The sequence below is a fragment of the Oncorhynchus clarkii genome, unplaced genomic scaffold (assembly GCF_045791955.1).
Source record: "Oncorhynchus clarkii lewisi isolate Uvic-CL-2024 unplaced genomic scaffold, UVic_Ocla_1.0 unplaced_contig_2010_pilon_pilon, whole genome shotgun sequence".
Classification (NCBI taxonomy): domain Eukaryota; kingdom Metazoa; phylum Chordata; class Actinopteri; order Salmoniformes; family Salmonidae; genus Oncorhynchus; species Oncorhynchus clarkii.
Window position 1 is genome coordinate 40,001 of NW_027258217.1, and position 17,500 is coordinate 57,500.

The 17,500-nt window shown below is 52.4% G+C and overlaps 10 non-coding genes and 1 pseudogene across 10 annotated transcripts; all 11 read left to right on the plus strand.

The window, feature by feature from the left end:
- Nucleotides 1–136: 136 nt before the first annotated feature.
- LOC139396117 (U5 spliceosomal RNA) lies at nucleotides 137–253 on the plus strand. Its single transcript, XR_011630678.1, has one exon. It is a non-coding gene; the product is annotated as a U5 spliceosomal RNA (small nuclear RNA).
- Nucleotides 254–5,808: 5,555 nt separating this feature from the next.
- On the plus strand, nucleotides 5,809–5,997 carry LOC139396168 (U2 spliceosomal RNA). Its single transcript, XR_011630726.1, has one exon. It is a non-coding gene; the product is annotated as a U2 spliceosomal RNA (small nuclear RNA).
- Nucleotides 5,998–6,473: 476 nt separating this feature from the next.
- LOC139396118 (U5 spliceosomal RNA) lies at nucleotides 6,474–6,590 on the plus strand. Its single transcript, XR_011630679.1, has one exon. It is a non-coding gene; the product is annotated as a U5 spliceosomal RNA (small nuclear RNA).
- A 240-nt stretch (nucleotides 6,591–6,830) lies between these two features.
- On the plus strand, nucleotides 6,831–7,021 carry LOC139396148 (U2 spliceosomal RNA). The gene has a single exon (XR_011630709.1). It is a non-coding gene; the product is annotated as a U2 spliceosomal RNA (small nuclear RNA).
- Nucleotides 7,022–7,508: 487 nt separating this feature from the next.
- On the plus strand, nucleotides 7,509–7,625 carry LOC139396119 (U5 spliceosomal RNA). The gene has a single exon (XR_011630681.1). It is a non-coding gene; the product is annotated as a U5 spliceosomal RNA (small nuclear RNA).
- Nucleotides 7,626–7,866: 241 nt separating this feature from the next.
- Nucleotides 7,867–8,057, plus strand: LOC139396150 (U2 spliceosomal RNA). Its single transcript, XR_011630711.1, has one exon. It is a non-coding gene; the product is annotated as a U2 spliceosomal RNA (small nuclear RNA).
- Nucleotides 8,058–8,543: 486 nt separating this feature from the next.
- Nucleotides 8,544–8,660, plus strand: LOC139396120 (U5 spliceosomal RNA). The gene has a single exon (XR_011630682.1). It is a non-coding gene; the product is annotated as a U5 spliceosomal RNA (small nuclear RNA).
- Nucleotides 8,661–14,203: 5,543 nt separating this feature from the next.
- Nucleotides 14,204–14,379, plus strand: LOC139396163 (U2 spliceosomal RNA; annotated as a pseudogene).
- A 436-nt stretch (nucleotides 14,380–14,815) lies between these two features.
- LOC139396121 (U5 spliceosomal RNA) lies at nucleotides 14,816–14,932 on the plus strand. The gene has a single exon (XR_011630683.1). It is a non-coding gene; the product is annotated as a U5 spliceosomal RNA (small nuclear RNA).
- A 232-nt stretch (nucleotides 14,933–15,164) lies between these two features.
- Nucleotides 15,165–15,355, plus strand: LOC139396151 (U2 spliceosomal RNA). The gene has a single exon (XR_011630712.1). It is a non-coding gene; the product is annotated as a U2 spliceosomal RNA (small nuclear RNA).
- A 458-nt stretch (nucleotides 15,356–15,813) lies between these two features.
- Nucleotides 15,814–15,930, plus strand: LOC139396122 (U5 spliceosomal RNA). The gene has a single exon (XR_011630684.1). It is a non-coding gene; the product is annotated as a U5 spliceosomal RNA (small nuclear RNA).
- The last annotated feature ends 1,570 nt before the right edge of the window (nucleotides 15,931–17,500 follow it).

The window sequence follows — 17,500 nt, forward strand, 5'->3', positions numbered from 1 at the left end:
TCTGTGTCTGTGACTGTGACTTTCTTTTTATCCACAGCCCTCGAAAACTTGGAAGAGTGGGTTCCGGGAGCACCCGCGGGAACCCTGCCTAGAGTGCACAGAGTGTGTCTCGGGCCCCGACCTCTTGACTTCCATATGACTCTGGTTTCTCTTCATTACGCACAAGCCTTTCGCCTTTTACTAAAGACTTCCGTGGAGAGGAACACTTACGAGTTCAACGTATTTTTGGAGCGGCTTTGCTTCTTGCAGAGCCCGGTATCTTGTTTCAAGAGAAATTGACAGAGATGGGCCAGGATAGGGACTTAAAGACGCATTAGCGACTTTTTCCAAAAAACACCTGCCTGTTGCCAAGGAAACGGTGGGTGGGTGGGTGGGTGGGTGGTTGGTTGGTTGAGTGGGGGTTGGAGGGGGAGAGGAGCTGGCTTTTGCCAACCCACCCGCTGAGGTCTGTCGAGACCCCCGGGGGTCCGGCGGTTTCAGGGTTCCATTTGTGGGTTATCGCTTCTCGGCCTTTTGGCTCAGATCAAGCTTGGTACCGAGGTGCCCCAAAGCCCGCTGAGTCAGAAGGTCGAAGGAAGGCAGGAGGGAGGAATTTTTGTTACGCTTTTTGGAAACGGTTTATATTTCCCGTTTTCTTTTTTCATTGGCTTCTTTTGAAGAGAGCTTTTTTGAAGAAATGGAGGAGAATACCCAGAAAAGGTCAGTTCCGGGCGTCGGATTGGCAAATACGTTGCGATTTGCGTGGAGGGAAAAGGAGGTTGAGCCGTTTGGGAGAGAGACATTTGGGAGATCCATCCTTATGGGAATCCTGAAATTGACGGTGAAGGATGTCCTATGCCTACAGAATAACCCTATGGAGAGGGCTTTTGATGTGACTGTATACACAGAAGAGAAACACGATGAAGTACTGAAGAAGGTAAAAGCAGTGGAAGGAGAAAGGCCTATGTGCCTTTATGAGGTGACTAGCCTGGCAAGGACAAATTTCAGGGTAGTAACAGTAACGATGTACAATCCGCATGTAAAGGACGAGGACGTGAGGGCCTTTCTGGGGAGGTATATGGACAAAGTCTCCTCAGCAAGGCTCCTGAAGGACTCCCTGGGGTTCTGGAATGGGAGGAGATGTTTCCAGGCACTCCTAAGGGAGGACCCAAAGGGTTGGGTGGATACCTCCATCCTCCTGCGATGTTCTCCCTGGGGGCTGACAGGGGGACGTTGTATTATGCACGTCAGCCCCCGTTCTGCAGGCGCTGTATGGCCTATGGTCATATCCTCGCCTCGTGCAGCATAAGAAAGTGCAGAATTTGTGGATCTGCTGAGCACGAGGCGAGGGAGTGTGACGAACCCAAGGCGTGCCACGGGTGTGGCTCGTCAGCACACCTGTGGCGGGAGTGCCCGGCTCGTCACAGGTCATACGCGTCTGCAGCTGGGGGGAGAGCAGGAGCAGGGGATGGGGGAGGAAGAGGAGGGACGTCTCTGGACCAGGGCATGGGTCAAGAGGGGAAGAAAGCACAGAGAGAGGAGGTGCAAGGAGCGGTAGAAGAAAGAAGAGGGGAAGCCACTGGAGAAGTGAAAGGAAAGAAGAAGAAAGAAAGAAAGGGAGTGGGGGAGCGAGAGAGAGAAACAGTGGAGGGGGTGCCGGTGACAGGGGCTGTGGAGGGGGGGGAGGAGGGGGGGAATGGGGGGGAGAGGGGGGAGTGGGGGTCGAGCTTCCTAGTGGAGGAGATGAGGGAAATGGTGGAGGGGCTAGGGGGGAAAGGGGGTGGTGTCTCCCCGCTGCCTCTTACACCAAGGAAAAAGAAAGGGAAGAGGGCGGGAGAACCGACAGGCAGTGAGAGGGAGGGGGGTGTGGAAGGGGAGGGGGGGGGTAAGCGAGTGATGGGGGAGAGGAAGGGGTCATTGTCCTCGCTGTTTGCCACAGGCCCTCAGCACTTGGGGGAGAGTGAATCCCTGGAAGTGGATCGGGGCTGTTTGGCTGGGGCTTCCCAACTCCTCTTTGGGGGGGTGGGACCCCCTAGCCCTGGCCCGGAAACTTTCAGGGAGGGAGTTGGCGGAGAACCCGGGGTACAGGGTACTCCAAATCCCAACACCTTACCCGCATCCTGGGGTGGAATGATGGAGGAGGACGGAGGGACGTCAGGGGAGGAGGGGATGCTCCTGCCAGAGGTGATGGACCAGGGGAGCATCGGGTGAGCCTCCTGTTTCTTTGTTTTCTTTGTTTCTTTGTGATTGTAGTTATAGTTTTTTGATTATTGGATTTAAGGGTGTTTATTTTATAATATAATCCTATGTTTATTTTGTTTAGTTTAAATGTTAGGGGTCTAAGGGATTTTGTTAAGAGGAGGGCGGTGTTTAGTTTTTTAGAGGGGGTGGGCTTTAATGTTTGTTTTTTACAGGAGGTTCACCTGAGGGATGGAGGGGATGTTGAAAGGTTTAGGAGGGAGTGGGTAAAGGGAGATTCGTTGTGGGGCATAGGAGGGGTGCACTCAACGGGGGTAGGGATATTGTTTGGGAATAGGGAGATAATTGTAGAGAGCACTTTTGTTGTAATGCAGGGCAGAGTTTTGGGGGTAGATGTCACGTATAGGGATATTAGATATAGGTTATTTGGGGTGTATGGGCCACAGGTGGCGGCAGACAGGAGGGAGATGGTGGACTGTCTGGCGCCCCTGTGTGTCACAAATAGGCACTTAGTGATAGGAGGTGATTTTAATATAGATTTGGGGATAGGGGGAGACAGTAGTGCAGGCGCCATCACCGGGCTAATGGCGTGCCATGGCCTGGTTGATGGTGGCCTGCACACTACTCCGGCAATGGTCGGTCCCACATGGCGCAACTCCAGGGGGGTTGCGCGGAGGCTCGACTATATTTTTGTATCTAGGTCTTTGGGTCGGTTGTCTGGGCGGCTGTTGCCTGTCTTCTTTTCGGACCATGACGGGGTGCTCCTGCAGGTGGGGTCGCCAGTCTGCCTCTTCGGTAGGGGGTACTGGAAACTAGATCGGGATTTACTGGATGAGCAGGTCTTTGTCAATGCCGTCACAGGGGTGTTTCGGGGGCTTGAAGGTCTCCGGCCCATGTGTGAGGGGGTGTTAGAGTGGTGGGATTTAGTAAAGGTAAGGATTAGGGCCTTTATTATAGGATATGGTAAGAGGAAAAAAAGGGAGGAAAGGAGGGAGGTGGATCATATCCAAAGGTTGCTCGAACTCGAGTACGAGGCAGGCAACCTCGGCGGGTCGATTGACTGGGAGAGATCCACAGCCCTGAAGGCGCAGCTCAGGGAGCTGCAGGAGCAGAAGGCTCGAGTTTTCCTGGAGCGTGCACATAGTGGCTTTTTAGAACATAATGAGACTTGTTCCGCTATGTTCTTTAAGTCGGTTAGGGCCAGGCAGAGTAGGAAGGTAATGCATGGAGTTAGAGAAGAAGATGGTAGTGTAGTAAGTAAACCAGAGGAGATGGTCAGGGTGACAACTGAGCATTTCCGAGGTTTATTTAAGGAAAGGGAAATAGATGTAGAGCAGGGAAATGTGTTTTTAGAACACTTGTCCCGGCGGTTGCCGGAGGACATTAGAGATGGGATGGAGGCCCAGATCTCCCTCGAGGAGGTTGAGAGCGCCCTCAGGAGGATGGGTAAAGGGAAGGTGCCTGGGATGGATGGTCTACCAGCCGAGTTTTACCTCAAGTTTTGGGGTGTACTTGGACCGGTGGTACTCGAAGTCTTGAAGGCCATCCTTGAGACAGGGGTCCCAGGGGGATCAATGGCTGTTGGTGTGCTGTCACTTCTGTACAAGAAGGGGGACGCAACAGACCTTGGCAACTGGCGGCCATTGACCATGCTGTGTGTAGACTACAAGTTGCTTGCAAAGGTCTTAGCGGATCGGTTGCGCACAGCCCTTCCCTACGTCGTCCACGAGGATCAGACGTGCGGGGTAGAGGGACGCTCTATTAGATGGAACCTTCAGTTGATCAGGGACTCCATCGCCTGGGTTGAAGATAGAGGTCTGCCTTTAATGGTAGCAGCGCTAGATCAGGCGAAGGCCTTTGATCGCGTGAATAGATCCTTTCTATTCAGGGTATTAGGTAGATTAGGGTTTGGGGAGAAGTATATAGGATGGATCCGTACATTATATGTCGGAGCGGGGTGTCGAGTAAGCGTAAACGGTCACTTGGGTGACGTTTTTGACCTCTCGTCTGGGGTCAGGCAGGGGTGCCCGCTCTCGGCACTCCTCTTCGTTCTGTACATGGAGCCTCTGGGGGCTGCCATTAGGGCAGACACAGGGGTGGAGGGCTTGTTGATCCCTGGAAGCGGTGGGCTGCGTGTTAAGATGACGCAGTACGCCGACGACACTTCCTTGCTGCTATGCAAGGACTCGTGCCTGACAAGGTCCCTTGCCATCATTGGGGATTTCACCCGAGCGTCGGGGGCGGTTCTGAACAATGCAAAGTCTTCCGTTAAGTTTTTCGGAAGATGGCGCGGTAGAACGGATGTGCCCGGGGGGTTATCTCTCTGTGAGGGGGCCCTGAGGATTCTCGGGGTCCATTTTGAGACCTCCGGCTCAGCGACGCTGAACTGGAACATGAGGATCGCAGTGGTGCAGAGGAAGCTAGCGATGTGGAAGGCTAGGTCTTTGTCTTTTATAGGTAAGGTCCTGGTCCTAAAGGTGGATGTATTGCCATCTCTGTTGTATTTGGCATACATCTACCCATTGCCGGCTTGTCTGAGGAGGCCTCTAGTGAGGCTCGTGTTTCAGTTCATGTGGGGTGGCAGGTACGAGTGGGTCGCCAGGGCACGCATGCTCTGTCCCATCGGGGAGGGAGGTAGGGGGGTACCCAACATCCCCCTCAAGCTGGACACAATTTTTGTGTCCTTTGTATTGACAGAACTGGCTCATCCGGTGATACACCCGTCCGGTTACCTCCTGCGGGTGTTCTTCTCCTACCAAGCGAGAAGCGTAATGGTGTGGTCTAACACGGGTCCTCGGGCGGAACAGCTGCCGTGGCACTTTGGCCATGCGGCCAAGTGGTTGCGTGCACACCCCGAGGTTGAAGTTGCCCGAGTAGGTTTAGACCACAGGCACCTGTACGAGGAGGTCAGGCAGGCAGGGAGTCCTGCGCCTGTAGCGGGCATCTCGGAAGTGGTCTGGGAGGGAGTGCAGGCGCGGGGCCTGGACAACAGGCTCAAGGACCTGAATTGGTTGAGCCTCCACAAGTGTCTGCCGGTACGGTCCACCATGTACCGGCATAGCTTGGCGCGATCCCCCACCTGCCCAAGGGCTGCTTGTGGCGGGGAGGAGACTGTGCGCCATGCTTTTTGGGACTGTGCCTTTGCCGGAGTGGTATGGGCGAGGGCACGGGTGTTGATAGTTTTGGTAAGAGGGGATTTTGTGGTTACATGGGCTAGGTTAGAGAGAGGTGTAGGGAGAGCGAGGGGTACAGATAGGGATAGATTTCTGCTCTGGCTTCTCATAAGCCTCTTTAAACGGGGGCTGTGGGAAGCCAGGCAGAATTTGGTAAAGACAGGGAGAGATTGGGGGGTGGAAGGGATATTTAGGAGGGTGGAAGGAGATTTAAGAGGTAGGATGAAGAGGGAGGAGAGGAAGTGGGGGAAACATGCGGCACGGGAGAGATGGAAAGGGGGCTTAGGGCTGGGGGTGTTAGATTGAGATTTATAAGGGGATAGATTAGGAGAGGAGAGATAGGGAAAGGTAGTGGTTAGGAATGACGGGGAGGGATGATGCTCCCCTGAGGTTTGTTTTTGTTTGGTGTTTTTGTAAATATGATTTTGTAAAGTATGAATGGCATAGCTGGTAATAAATTATTTTTCTAAAAAAAAAAAAAAAAAAAAAAAAATCTGTTCTTATCAGTTTAATATCTGATACGTCCCCCATCGGGGGACTACATATTAAATGGATTTTTCGAACAGGGAGTCGGAAATGGGGCTTGCTCCGTCCGCTCCACGCATCGACCCGGTATTGCAGTACCTCCGGGAACGGTGCAACACTTTTCTTCCGTTGTCAAGGAAAAATGCAAATTCACAAAGCTCTGTAAACAGCTGGCTAGCTAGCTAGCTGGCTAGCTAGCAGAAGAAGAGAAGGAAAGAAACATTCAAACTGAAAGAAAGGCGAAGCGCTCTTCAATGGGGTCCCCCGTTTCCCGCCATTTTACTTAAAAAAAAAAAAAAAAAAAAAAAAAAAAGAATTGGGGCCAGGATTGTGTGTGTGTGTGTGTCTCTCTCTCTCTCTCTCTCTCTCTCTCTCTCTCTCTCTCTCTCTCTCTCTCTCTCTCTCTCTCTCTCTCTCTCTCTCTCTCTCTCTCTCTCTCTCTCTCTCTCTGTCTCTCTGTGTCTCTGTGTCTGTGACCTTCTTTTTATCCACAGACAGCCCTCGAAAACTTGGAAGAGTGGGTTCCGGGAGCACCCGCGGGAACCCTGCCTAGAGTGCACAGAGTGTGTCTCGGGCCCCGACCTCTTGACTTCCATATGACTCTGGTTTCTCTTCATTACGCACAAGCCTTTCGCCTTTTACTAAAGACTTCCGTGGAGAGGAACACTTACGAGTTCAACGTATTTTTGGAGCGGCTTTGCTTCTTGCAGAGCCCGGTATCTTGTTTCAAGGGAAATTGACAGAGATGGGCCAGGATAGTGACTTAAAGACGCATTAGCGACTTTTTCCAAAAAACACCTGCCTGTTTGTTGCCAGGGAAACGGTGGTTGGTTGGTTGGTTGGTTGGTTGAGTGGGGGTTGGAGGGAGAGAGGAGCTGGCTTTTGCCAACCCACCCGCTGAGGTCTGTCGAGACCCCCGGGGGTCCGGCGGTTTCAGGGTTCCATTTGTGGGTTATCGCTTCTCGGCCTTTTGGCTCAGATCAAGTGTAGTATCTGTTCTTATCAGTTTAATATCTGATACGTCCCCCATCGGGGGACTACATATTAAATGGATTTTTCGAACAGGGAGTCGGAAATGGGGCTTGCTCCGTCCGCTCCACGCATCGACCCGGTATTGCAGTACCTCCGGGAACGGTGCAACACTTTTCTTCCGTTGTCAAGGAAAAATGCAAATTCACAAAGCTCTGTAAACAGCTGGCTAGCTAGCTAGCTGGCTAGCTAGCAGAAGAAGAGAAGGAAAGAAACATTCAAACTGAAAGAAAGGCGAAGCGCTCTTCAATGGGGTCCCCCGTTTCCCGCCATTTTACTTTAAAAAAAAAAAAAAAAAAAAAAAAAAAAAAGAATTGGGGCCAGGATTGTGTGTGTGTGTGTGTCTCTCTCTCTCTCTCTCTCTCTCTCTCTCTCTCTCTCTCTCTCTCTCTCTCTCTCTCTCTCTCTCTCTCTCTCTCTCTCTCTCTCTCTCTCTCTCGCTCTCTCTCTGCCTCTGTCTCTCTGTGCCTCTGTGTCTGTGACCTTCTTTTTATCCACAGACAGCCCTCGAAAACTTGGAAGAGTGGGTTCCGGGAGCACCCGCGGGAACCCTGCCTAGAGTGCACAGAGTGTGTCTCGGGCCCCGACCTCTTGACTTCCATATGACTCTGGTTTCTCTTCATTACGCACAAGCCTTTCGCCTTTTACTAAAGACTTCCGTGGAGAGGAACACTTACGAGTTCAACGTATTTTTGGAGCGGCTTTGCTTCTTGCAGAGCCCGGTATCTTGTTTCAAGGGAAATTGACAGAGATGGGCCAGGATAGTGACTTAAAGACGCATTAGCGACTTTTTCCAAAAAACACCTGCCTGTTTGTTGCCAGGGAAACGGTGGGTTGGTTGGTTGGTTGGTTGGTTGAGTGGGGGTTGGAGGGAGAGAGGAGCTGGCTTTTGCCAACCCACCCGCTGAGGTCTGTCGAGACCCCCGGGGGTCCGGCGGTTTCAGGGTTCCATTTGTGGGTTATCGCTTCTCGGCCTTTTGGCTCAGATCAAGTGTAGTATCTGTTCTTATCAGTTTAATATCTGATACGTCCCCCATCGGGGGACTACATATTAAATGGATTTTTCGAACAGGGAGTCGGAAATGGGGCTTGCTCCGTCCGCTCCACGCATCGACCCGGTATTGCAGTACCTCCGGGAACGGTGCAACACTTTTCTTCCGTTGTCAAGGAAAAATGCAAATTCACAAAGCTCTGTAAACAGCTGGCTAGCTAGCTAGCTGGCTAGCTAGCAGAAGAAGAGAAGGAAAGAAACATTCAAACTGAAAGAAAGGCGAAGCGCTCTTCAATGGGGTCCCCCGTTTCCCGCCATTTTACTTAAAAAAAAAAAAAAAAAAAAAAAAGAATTGGGGCCAGGATTGTGTGTGTGTGTGTGTGTGTGTGTCTCTCTCTCTCTCTCTCTCTCTCTCTCTCTCTCTCTCTCTCTCTCTCTCTCTCTCTCTCTCTCTCTCTCTCTCTCTCTCTCTCTCTCTCTCTCTCTCTCTCTCTCTCTCTGTCTCTCTGTGCCTCTGTGTCTGTGACCTTCTTTTTATCCACAGACAGCCCTCGAAAACTTGGAAGAGTGGGTTCCGGGAGCACCCGCGGGAACCCTGCCTAGAGTGCACAGAGTGTGTCTCGGGCCCCGACCTCTTGACTTCCATATGACTCTGGTTTCTCTTCATTACGCACAAGCCTTTCGCCTTTTACTAAAGACTTCCGTGGAGAGGAACACTTACGAGTTCAACGTATTTTTGGAGCGGCTTTGCTTCTTGCAGAGCCCGGTATCTTGTTTCAAGGGAAATTGACAGAGATGGGCCAGGATAGTGACTTAAAGACGCATTAGCGACTTTTTCCAAAAAACACCTGCCTGTTTGTTGCCAGGGAAACGGTGGTTGGTTGGTTGGTTGAGTGGGGGTTGGAGGGAGAGAGGAGCTGGCTTTTGCCAACCCACCCGCTGAGGTCTGTCGAGACCCCCGGGGGTCCGGCGGTTTCAGGGTTCCATTTGTGGGTTATCGCTTCTCGGCCTTTTGGCTCAGATCAAGCTTGGTACCGAGGTGCCCCAAAGCCCGCTGAGTCAGAAGGTCGAAGGAAGGCAGGAGGGAGGAATTTTTGTTACGCTTTTTGGAAACGGTTTATATTTCCCGTTTTCTTTTTTCATTGGCTTCTTTTGAAGAGAGCTTTTTTGAAGAAATGGAGGAGAATACCCAGAAAAGGTCAGTTCCGGGCGTCGGATTGGCAAATACGTTGCGATTTGCGTGGAGGGAAAAGGAGGTTGAGCCGTTTGGGAGAGAGACATTTGGGAGATCCATCCTTATGGGAATCCTGAAATTGACGGTGAAGGATGTCCTATGCCTACAGAATAACCCTATGGAGAGGGCTTTTGATGTGACTGTATACACAGAAGAGAAACACGATGAAGTACTGAAGAAAGTAAAAGCAGTGGAAGGAGAAAGGCCTATGTGCCTTTATGATGTTACTAGCCTGGCAAGGACAAATTTCAGGGTAGTAACAGTAACGATGTACAATCCGCATGTAAAGGACGAAGACGTGAGGGGCTTTCTGGGGCGGTATATGGACAAAGTCTCCTCAGCAAGGCTCCTGAAGGACTCCCTGGGGTTCTGGAATGGGAGAAGATGTTTCCAGGCACTCCTAAGGGAGGACCCAAAGGGACAGGGTGGATACCTCCATCCTCCTGCGATGTTCTCCCTGGGGGCTGACAGGGGGACGTTGTATTATGCACGTCAGCCCCCGTTCTGCAGGCGCTGTATGGCCTATGGTCATATCCTCGCCTCGTGCAGCATAAGAAAGTGCAGAATTTGTGGATCTGCTGAGCACGAGGCGAGGGAGTGTGACGAACCCAAGGCGTGCCACGGGTGTGGCTCGTCAGCACACCTGTGGCGGGAGTGCCCGGTTCGTCACAGGTCATACGCGTCTGCAGCTGGGGGGAGAGCAGGAGCAGGGGATGGGGGAGGAAGAGGAGGGACGTCTCTGGACCAGGGCATGGGTCAAGAGGGGAAGAAAGCACAGAGAGAGGAGGTGCAAGGAGCGGTAGAAGAAAGAAGAGGGGAAGCCACTGGAGAAGTGAAAGGAAAGAAGAAGAAAGAAAGAAAGGGAGTGGGGGAGCGAGAGAGAGAAACAGTGGAGGGGGTGCCGGTGACAGGGGCTGTGGAGGGGGGGAGGAGGGGGGGAATGGGGGGGAGAGGGGGGAGTGGGGGTCGAGCTTCCTAGTGGAGGAGATGAGGGAAATGGTGGAGGGGCTAGGGGGGAAAGGGGGTGGTGTCTCCCCGCTGCCTCTTACACCAAGGAAAAAGAAAGGGAAGAGGGCGGGAGAACCGACAGGCAGTGAGAGGGAGGGGGGTGTGGAAGGGGAGGGGGGGGGTAAGCGAGTGATGGGGGAGAGGAAGGGGTCATTGTCCTCGCTGTTTGCCACAGGCCCTCAGCACTTGGGGGAGAGTGAATCCCTGGAAGTGGATCGGGGCTGTTTGGCTGGGGCTTCCCAACTCCTCTTTGGGGGGGTGGGACCCCCTAGCCCTGGCCCGGAAACTTTCAGGGAGGGAGTTGGCGGAGAACCCGGGGTACAGGGTACTCCAAATCCCAACACCTTACCCGCATCCTGGGGTGGAATGATGGAGGAGGACGGAGGGACGTCAGGGGAGGAGGGGATGCTCCTGCCAGAGGTGATGGACCAGGGGAGCATCGGGTGAGCCTCCTGTTTCTTTGTTTTCTTTGTTTCTTTGTGATTGTAGTTATAGTTTTTTGATTATTGGATTTAAGGGTGTTTATTTTATAATATAATCCTATGTTTATTTTGTTTAGTTTAAATGTTAGGGGTCTAAGGGATTTTGTTAAGAGGAGGGCGGTGTTTAGTTTTTTAGAGGGGGTGGGCTTTAATGTTTGTTTTTTACAGGAGGTTCACCTGAGGGATGGAGGGGATGTTGAAAGGTTTAGGAGGGAGTGGGTAAAGGGAGATTCGTTGTGGGGCATAGGAGGGGTGCACTCAACGGGGGTAGGGATATTGTTTGGGAATAGGGAGATAATTGTAGAGAGCACTTTTGTTGTAATGCAGGGCAGAGTTTTGGGGGTAGATGTCACGTATAGGGATATTAGATATAGGTTATTTGGGGTGTATGGGCCACAGGTGGCGGCAGACAGGAGGGAGATGGTGGACTGTCTGGCGCCCCTGTGTGTCACAAATAGGCACTTAGTGATAGGAGGTGATTTTAATATAGATTTGGGGATAGGGGGAGACAGTAGTGCAGGCGCCATCACCGGGCTAATGGCGTGCCATGGCCTGGTTGATGGTGGCCTGCACACTACTCCGGCAATGGTCGGTCCCACATGGCGCAACTCCAGGGGGGTTGCGCGGAGGCTCGACTATATTTTTGTATCTAGGTCTTTGGGTCGGTTGTCTGGGCGGCTGTTGCCTGTCTTCTTTTCGGACCATGACGGGGTGCTCCTGCAGGTGGGGTCGCCAGTCTGCCTCTTCGGTAGGGGGTACTGGAAACTAGATCGGGATTTACTGGATGAGCAGGTCTTTGTCAATGCCGTCACAGGGGTGTTTCGGGGGCTTGAAGGTCTCCGGCCCATGTGTGAGGGGGTGTTAGAGTGGTGGGATTTAGTAAAGGTAAGGATTAGGGCCTTTATTATAGGATATGGTAAGAGGAAAAAAAGGGAGGAAAGGAGGGAGGTGGATCATATCCAAAGGTTGCTCGAACTCGAGTACGAGGCAGGCAACCTCGGCGGGTCGATTGACTGGGAGAGATCCACAGCCCTGAAGGCGCAGCTCAGGGAGCTGCAGGAGCAGAAGGCTCGAGTTTTCCTGGAGCGTGCACATAGTGGCTTTTTAGAACATAATGAGACTTGTTCCGCTATGTTCTTTAAGTCGGTTAGGGCCAGGCAGAGTAGGAAGGTAATGCATGGAGTTAGAGAAGAAGATGGTAGTGTAGTAAGTAAACCAGAGGAGATGGTCAGGGTGACAACTGAGCATTTCCGAGGTTTATTTAAGGAAAGGGAAATAGATGTAGAGCAGGGAAATGTGTTTTTAGAACACTTGTCCCGGCGGTTGCCGGAGGACATTAGAGATGGGATGGAGGCCCAGATCTCCCTCGAGGAGGTTGAGAGCGCCCTCAGGAGGATGGGTAAAGGGAAGGTGCCTGGGATGGATGGTCTACCAGCCGAGTTTTACCTCAAGTTTTGGGGTGTACTTGGACCGGTGGTACTCGAAGTCTTGAAGGCCATCCTTGAGACAGGGGTCCCAGGGGGATCAATGGCTGTTGGTGTGCTGTCACTTCTGTACAAGAAGGGGGACGCAACAGACCTTGGCAACTGGCGGCCATTGACCATGCTGTGTGTAGACTACAAGTTGCTTGCAAAGGTCTTAGCGGATCGGTTGCGCACAGCCCTTCCCTACGTCGTCCACGAGGATCAGACGTGCGGGGTAGAGGGACGCTCTATTAGATGGAACCTTCAGTTGATCAGGGACTCCATCGCCTGGGTTGAAGATAGAGGTCTGCCTTTAATGGTAGCAGCGCTAGATCAGGCGAAGGCCTTTGATCGCGTGAATAGATCCTTTCTATTCAGGGTATTAGGTAGATTAGGGTTTGGGGAGAAGTATATAGGATGGATCCGTACATTATATGTCGGAGCGGGGTGTCGAGTAAGCGTAAACGGTCACTTGGGTGACGTTTTTGACCTCTCGTCTGGGGTCAGGCAGGGGTGCCCGCTCTCGGCACTCCTCTTCGTTCTGTACATGGAGCCTCTGGGGGCTGCCATTAGGGCAGACACAGGGGTGGAGGGCTTGTTGATCCCTGGAAGCGGTGGGCTGCGTGTTAAGATGACGCAGTACGCCGACGACACTTCCTTGCTGCTATGCAAGGACTCGTGCCTGACAAGGTCCCTTGCCATCATTGGGGATTTCACCCGAGCGTCGGGGGCGGTTCTGAACAATGCAAAGTCTTCCGTTAAGTTTTTCGGAAGATGGCGCGGTAGAACGGATGTGCCCGGGGGGTTATCTCTCTGTGAGGGGGCCCTGAGGATTCTCGGGGTCCATTTTGAGACCTCCGGCTCAGCGACGCTGAACTGGAACATGAGGATCGCAGTGGTGCAGAGGAAGCTAGCGATGTGGAAGGCTAGGTCTTTGTCTTTTATAGGTAAGGTCCTGGTCCTAAAGGTGGATGTATTGCCATCTCTGTTGTATTTGGCATACATCTACCCATTGCCGGCTTGTCTGAGGAGGCCTCTAGTGAGGCTCGTGTTTCAGTTCATGTGGGGTGGCAGGTACGAGTGGGTCGCCAGGGCACGCATGCTCTGTCCCATCGGGGAGGGAGGTAGGGGGGTACCCAACATCCCCCTCAAGCTGGACACAATTTTTGTGTCCTTTGTATTGACAGAACTGGCTCATCCGGTGATACACCCGTCCGGTTACCTCCTGCGGGTGTTCTTCTCCTACCAAGCGAGAAGCGTAATGGTGTGGTCTAACACGGGTCCTCGGGCGGAACAGCTGCCGTGGCACTTTGGCCATGCGGCCAAGTGGTTGCGTGCACACCCCGAGGTTGAAGTTGCCCGAGTAGGTTTAGACCACAGGCACCTGTACGAGGAGGTCAGGCAGGCAGGGAGTCCTGCGCCTGTAGCGGGCATCTCGGAAGTGGTCTGGGAGGGAGTGCAGGCGCGGGGCCTGGACAACAGGCTCAAGGACCTGAATTGGTTGAGCCTCCACAAGTGTCTGCCGGTACGGTCCACCATGTACCGGCATAGCTTGGCGCGATCCCCCACCTGCCCAAGGGCTGCTTGTGGCGGGGAGGAGACTGTGCGCCATGCTTTTTGGGACTGTGCCTTTGCCGGAGTGGTATGGGCGAGGGCACGGGTGTTGATAGTTTTGGTAAGAGGGGATTTTGTGGTTACATGGGCTAGGTTAGAGAGAGGTGTAGGGAGAGCGAGGGGTACAGATAGGGATAGATTTCTGCTCTGGCTTCTCATAAGCCTCTTTAAACGGGGGCTGTGGGAAGCCAGGCAGAATTTGGTAAAGACAGGGAGAGATTGGGGGGTGGAAGGGATATTTAGGAGGGTGGAAGGAGATTTAAGAGGTAGGATGAAGAGGGAGGAGAGGAAGTGGGGGAAACATGCGGCACGGGAGAGATGGAAAGGGGGCTTAGGGCTGGGGGTGTTAGATTGAGATTTATAAGGGGATAGATTAGGAGAGGAGAGATAGGGAAAGGTAGTGGTTAGGAATGACGGGGAGGGATGATGCTCCCCTGAGGTTTGTTTTTGTTTGGTGTTTTTGTAAATATGATTTTGTAAAGTATGAATGGCATAGCTGGTAATAAATTATTTTTCTAAAAAAAAAAAATCTGTTCTTATCAGTTTAATATCTGATACGTCCCCCATCGGGGGACTACATATTAAATGGATTTTTCGAACAGGGAGTCGGAAATGGGGCTTGCTCCGTCCGCTCCACGCATCGACCCGGTATTGCAGTACCTCCGGGAACGGTGCAACACTTTTCTTCCGTTGTCAAGGAAAAATGCAAATTCACAAAGCTCTGTAAACAGCTGGCTAGCTAGCTAGCTGGCTAGCTAGCAGAAGAAGAGAAGGAAAGAAACATTCAAACTGAAAGAAAGGCGAAGCGCTCTTCAATGGGGTCCCCCGTTTCCCGCCATTTTACTTAAAAAAAAAAAAAAAAAAAAAAAAAAAAAAGAATTGGGGCCAGGATTGTGTGTGTGTGTGTGTCTCTCTCTCTCTCTCTCTCTCTCTCTCTCTCTCTCTCTCTCTCTCTCTCTCTCTCTCTCTCTCTCTCTCTGTGCCTCTGTGTCTGTGACCTTCTTTTTATCCACAGACAGCCCTCGAAAACTTGGAAGAGTGGGTTCCGGGAGCACCCGCGGGAACCCTCCCTAGAGTGCACAGAGTGTGTCTCGGGCCCCGACCTCTTGACTTCCATATGACTCTGGTTTCTCTTCATTACGCACAAGCCTTTCGCCTTTTACTAAAGACTTCCGTGGAGAGGAACACTTACGAGTTCAACGTATTTTTGGAGCGGCTTTGCTTCTTGCAGAGCCCGGTATCTTGTTTCAAGGGAAATTGACAGAGATGGGCCAGGATAGTGACTTAAAGACGCATTAGCGACTTTTTCCAAAAAACACCTGCCTGTTTGTTGCCAGGGAAACGGTGGTTGGTTGGTTGGTTGAGTGGGGGTTGGAGGGAGAGAGGAGCTGGCTTTTGCCAACCCACCCGCTGAGGTCTGTCGAGACCCCCGGGGGTCCGGCGGTTTCAGGGTTCCATTTGTGGGTTATCGCTTCTCGGCCTTTTGGCTCAGATCAAGTGTAGTATCTGTTCTTATCAGTTTAATATCTGATACGTCCCCCATCGGGGGACTACATATTAAATGGATTTTTCGAACAGGGAGTCGGAAATGGGGCTTGCTCCGTCCGCTCCACGCATCGACCCGGTATTGCAGTACCTCCGGGAACGGTGCAACACTTTTCTTCCGTTGTCAAGGAAAAATGCAAATTCACAAAGCTCTGTAAACAGCTGGCTAGCTAGCTAGCTGGCTAGCTAGCAGAAGAAGAGAAGGAAAGAAACATTCAAACTGAAAGAAAGGCGAAGCGCTCTTCAATGGGGTCCCCCGTTTCCCGCCATTTTACTTAAAAAAAAAAAAAAAAAAAAAAAAAAAAGAATTGGGGCCAGGATGTGTGTCTCTCTCTCTCTCTCTCTCTCTCTCTCTCTCTCTCTCTCTCTCTCTCTCTCTCTCTCTCTCTCTCTCTCTCTCTCTCTCTCTCTCTCTCTCTCTCTCTCTCTCTCTCTCTCTCTGTCTCTCTGTGCCTCTGTGTCTGTGAGACAGCCCTCGAAAACTTGGAAGAGTGGGTTCCGGGAGCACCCGCGGGAACCCTCCCTAGAGTGCACAGAGTGTGTCTCGGGCCCCGACCTCTTGACTTCCATATGACTCTGGTTTCTCTTCATTACGCACAAGCCTTTCGCCTTTTACTAAAGACTTCCGTGGAGAGGAACACTTACGAGTTCAACGTATTTTTGGAGCGGCTTTGCTTCTTGCAGAGCCCGGTATCTTGTTTCAAGGGAAATTGACAGAGATGGGCCAGGATAGTGACTTAAAGACGCATTAGCGACTTTTTCCAAAAAACACCTGCCTGTTTGTTGCCAGGGAAACGGTGGTTGGTTGGTTGGTTGAGTGGGGGTTGGAGGGAGAGAGGAGCTGGCTTTTGCCAACCCACCCGCTGAGGTCTGTCGAGACCCCCGGGGGTCCGGCGGTTTCAGGGTTCCATTTGTGGGTTATCGCTTCTCGGCCTTTTGGCTCAGATCAAGCTCGGTACCGAGGTGCCCCAGAGCCCGCTGAGTCAGAAGGTCGAAGGAAGGCAGGAGGGAGGAAATTGTTGGTATCGGTTTTTCTTCATTTAAGAGAGGGAAAAGTGAGAAAAATGGAGAAAAGTGTACAGCACAGGTCGGTTCCGGTGGTCGGTTTGGCAAACACAGTGAGGTTTGCCTGGAGAGAGAAGGAGTTGGAACAGTTCGGGAGGGAAACGTTCGGGAGAAATGTTTTAATGACGACTTTGAAAGTGGAGGTGATGGATGTCTTGTGCCTTTAGGACAATCCGAGGGAGAGTGCTTTCGAGGTGACGTTCCACAAAGAAGAGAAGCACGAGGAGGTAATGAAGAGGGCGAGAGAGATGGGCAAGGAGAGACCCCTGTGCCATTACGAGGTGACTAGCCTGGCCAAAACCAATTTCAGGCTGGTCACAGTGAACGTATACAACCCTCATGTGAAGGATGAGGAGGTGAGGGCCTTTCTGGGGAGATACCTGGATGGCGTCTCCTCAGCAAGGCACATAAAGGATTCCTTGGGCTTTTGGAATGGGAGGAGATGCTTCCAGGCTCTCCTCAGAGAGGACCCGAAGGGGATGGATGGCTACCTCCATCCTCCAGCGTTGTTCTCCCTGGGGGCTGACAGGGGGACGTTACACTATGCCCGTCAGCCTCCGTTCTGCAGGCGATGTATGGCCTACGGCCACACACTCGCCTCGTGCAGCACGAAGAGGTGCAGATACTGTGGATCGGCTGAGCACGAGGCGAGGGATTGCGTCGAGCCGAAGAAATGCCACGGGTGTGGCTCGGAAGCGCACCTGTGGCGGGATTGCCCGGCTCGGCGGGGGTCATACTCGTCTGCAGCTGGGGGGGGAGCGAGAGCGGAGGATGGAGGAAGACGAGAAAGAGAGGAGCCGGAAGAAGGGGGTGGAAAGACTGACCAGAAGGAGTCGGAGGGAGGAGAAGAAAAAGAGGAGGAGAGAGCTGGGACAGAGAAAGAGGACGGGATGGAAGAAGAGGAGGACGGGACAGAAGGAGAGGTGGCCGGGACAGAAGAAGCGGTGGCCGGGATGGAAGGAGAAAGAGCTGGAATAGAGGTTGAGAAGGAGGTTGAAGGAGAAAAGGGAAAGAAAAAGAAGAAGAAGAAGACGGCAACGAGGATGGAGGAGAGTGAGGAGACGGTGAGAGTGGAGAGCACAGAGGGAAAAACAGCGGAGACGAAGGAGGTGGAGGACAAGATGGAGAAGGAACCGGAAGGGCGATTGGGCAGGTTGGGCAATATAGTGGGGAAGAAAAGGATGGAGGAGTTG